The sequence below is a fragment of the Cannabis sativa genome, chromosome X (assembly GCF_029168945.1).
Source record: "Cannabis sativa cultivar Pink pepper isolate KNU-18-1 chromosome X, ASM2916894v1, whole genome shotgun sequence".
NCBI lineage: Eukaryota > Viridiplantae > Streptophyta > Magnoliopsida > Rosales > Cannabaceae > Cannabis > Cannabis sativa.
In genome coordinates this window covers 48,163,743-48,167,461 of record NC_083610.1, presented here as the reverse complement: position 1 = coordinate 48,167,461, position 3,719 = coordinate 48,163,743, and the positions used below count along the sequence as shown (strand labels likewise).

General features: G+C 37.9%; 1 non-coding gene across 1 annotated transcript; it reads right to left on the bottom strand.

Annotated features, from left to right (window-relative positions):
- Window positions 1-254: 254 nt before the first annotated feature.
- LOC115703314 (small nucleolar RNA R71) lies at window positions 255-361 on the bottom strand. The gene has a single exon (XR_004009089.1). It is a non-coding gene; the product is annotated as a small nucleolar RNA R71 (small nucleolar RNA).
- Between the last annotated feature and the right edge of the window lie 3,358 nt (window positions 362-3,719).

Sequence of the window (3,719 nt, the reverse complement as noted above, 5' to 3'; positions counted from 1 at the left end):
CTCCAAACAATTGGTCAATTTAGTGGGTTGCAAACGGAAGATCCTCATCTCCATGTTCACTCATTCTTGGAGGTGACTGATTTTTTCAAGCTACAAGGAGTATGTGAAGAGGCTGTAAGGCTGAAGTTGTTCCCATTTTCTTTGAAGGATCGAGCTAGAGTATGGCTCAATACCCTTCCTCCCGATTCGGTGATAAATTGGAATGACTTAGCTAAATTTTTTTTGAGAAAGTATTTTCCTCCAACAAGAAAACAAAGTTTCGAAGCGAAATCATGTCCTTTCATCAATTAGAAGATGAGACCACTAGTGAAGCATGGGAAAGATTCAAGGAGTTATTGAGGAAGTGTCCACACCATGGTATTTCTCATTGTATTCAACTAGAGACATTTTACAATAGTCTCAATGCCGCCTCTCGGATGGTGTTGTATGCTTCAGCCAATGGAGCCATTCTTTCCAAGTCTTACAATGAAGCCTTTGAGATTTTGGAAATGATAGCTAGCAACAGCTATCATTGGTCAACCAATAGAGCTCCTACAAGCCGAAAAGTAGCGGGTGTTCTTAAAGTAGATGCTTTGGCCGCTCTAACCGCTTAAATGACCTCAATGACCAATATTTGAAGAACATGAATGTAATACCCCGGAATTAAGAAATGGATTAGCAAAACCCTAACTAGATAATTATGTATAATTGAGGAATTATATTATTATATAGTTCAATATATGTGAAATTATATGAATTTTATTATGTTAAGACCCCGTTGGTGGGCAGGGGCATTTTAGTAATTATGACCCGAGAAGGGTAAAATGATGAAATTAATTTAATTACGTGCTTAATAGAACTATATTATTATATAGTATGCCTGTGTTGTCTTTTCAGGTGTGTTCTGACAGGTTGGCGCGGTATAGTTACAACCGGGTATTTCGGGCCGAACCGGGTTCGGGCCCGAAATGCAAATTGGATTGAATTAATTGGAATTATATTTGATATTATGAAATCTGAAATTTATTTGGGAATTAATTGAGTGTGAAATGACAATATTGCCCTTAAAAGTGTTTATGCATGTTATTTAGCCCTAGGGGCAAAATGGTCTTTTGACCTTAATTTTCTAAATTTAATAAAAGTTGATTTTTATGAGAAAGAGAATGAATTTTCTGAATTGACTCCCTCTCACCCGACCCCTCTCTCTCTCTCAAAACCCTCTTCCTTTAAAAAAATTGATTTTTGGGAAGGAACTTGATTCTTGGTGTGAATTGAAGCTAGCTTTTGAAGAATTAAGCTTGATTGTGGCTTGAATTTGAGGTAGTTCTTCTCCTCAGCCCCTCTAATTATGAATTTGTTGTTGAGTTTGGAATTGAAAGCATGTTCTAGGTTTGACTGTTCTTGAGTATTTGATGAATGAATTTATGATTGATTTGGATGAATTGGAACTCTATTGCATGAAGTTGTTGTGGATTTTATTGTGAACTTGTGGCTGTGTGTTTTAGGGGATTTTCTAGGTTGAATTCAGGTATTAATTGGATAATTTGTTGCTGGAAATGGATTGAGTAAATTGGGTATAAAGCTCAAGTTTTAGAACTTGACATGTTGTGGGTTAAAGCATGATTTTGGTGATTTTGATGCAATCTGATTTTGGAGGTTTTATGTTGGAATTTGATGCATGATTGTGTGTTTTTGACCCTCTATTATATGCTAGCAGCTCTATTTCGTGATTCTGAGAGATATGTATGTTTTGGGTGAGTTTGGGTGAGTTGTGGTACTTATTTTCGAAGCTGGAACTGAGTTTTCTGGGTTTTTAAACCCAGTGGTCGCGACTATCATAGGTCTGGTCGCGACCATGATAATGGCAGATTGTTATTTTTTTTTAAGTTTTTGTTTTTGCCATAACTTTTGATTCGGGACTCCGTTTGGGACATTCTTTATACCGTTGGAAAGCTCTTTTCGAGCTCTATGTGATTATCTGTGATTTGGATGCCAATTTTATATTTTTGTGGAAGTGAATTTAGGGATTAACCCTATTTGTGTAAATCCCGGTATTGTGACTAGGATTACCGGCACCTGGTCAGGAGCACCCGGGGATTTGGAATCTCTACTATTGCGGGACAACAGGTAAGACAGTGATTAGCACGTAGAGTATGCGTAGTGGTGCTTATGTTGAGAATGATACACATGAATGTTTAGTAACCGGGATTAGGGTTGTTACCCTAATAGGAACGGTTTAATAGCCTAGGGTTATTACCCTAGTGAAATATGTGTATAAATGCCATGCCATGTTAATTGAAATGAAATTTAGGGATTATGCGCTCAAGGCATAATCAGGTTGGACTCAGTACACATAACCGAGATGAACCACTTCTAAGGCCTTAATGTAATTAGACGTGTGAGAGCAACACGTGGGTCTACATCACGTAGATTTAATTAGATGTGTGAGCGCAACACATAGGTCTATGGTACGTAGACATAAATGGGCATGTTGATATAATGATCAGGTCTGTGCTATACAGACATATGTGAATGAGCATATTATATTTGTTATGATTTATACTGTCTTGCTGGACTTGGCTCACGGGTACTCTACTGTGCAGGAAAGGGTAAGGCATTAGATGATCAGCCATGAGTTTCAGGAGCAGGACGAAGAATGTACATGTTCATGCCACTTCAGACCAAGCGGGTTATGGGTCTAGTTGACTTTTGTATTCGGTTTTGCCGCTTAGGTCGGCTAGTAAGAAAGAACTTGTAATAAGTTTGTAAATATTTTTGGGATCCCAACTATTTTGAAAAGTTTAAATATATTACAAGTTTATTTTTCTTATGATTAATATAAAAGTTTAAATTCTGCGCTATCCTAATTAGTAATCCTGATTAGGGAATTAGGCTTTTATAAGCATTTTAGGTAGCGTGCCTAATTACTTAGGGCGTTACAATGAATATGGGAGAAAATGTACAACCAGTTGTTGCCATTCAAAGGGTAGAAATCTCATGTGTTTATTGTGGTGATGGGCATACTTTTAAAAAATTGCCCCTCAAATCTAGCTTCAGTTTTCTATGTGGGTAACAAAAATTTCAACCGCAACAACAATCCATACTCAAACTCTTACAATCCAGCATGAAAGCATCATCTGAATTTGTCATGGGGAGGTCAAGGAGCAAGTTCAAGTTGAACACAAGCACAAGGAAAACAATCATTTCCACCAGGATTTTTTCAACAACCAAGACCTCAACAACCATACCAACCCCAAAGCTCTCAAACAAGTTCCTTAGAGAGTTTAATGAGAGACTATATGGCCAAGAATGATGCTGTAATTCAGATCCAGGTAGCCTCTCTTTAGAATCTTGAAATTCAATTGGGGCGATTGGCTAATGATTTGAAGAGTAGACCACAAGGAACTTTGCCTAATGACACTAAAAACCCAAGAAGAGATGGCAAAGAGCATTGCAAAGCGGTAACCTTGAGAAGTGTAAAAATTCTAGAGTAAAATGTGGCAGAAACAAAGGGTAGCAATGAGCCCTCTTCAATCCAAAAAGAGGGGGAAACGAAGAAAACCAGCAAGTGCAGCTGTTGAAATTCCCCCAGTAGTTACAGCATCAGATCAGCATTCTACTGCAGAAAAGCCTTTGCAAAAGCCACTCCACCTTTTCCTCAACGATTCGAAAAGTAACAAGAAGATGGTCAATTTCAGAGATCTCTTGATGTTTTGAAGCAGCTCCACATCAACATACCA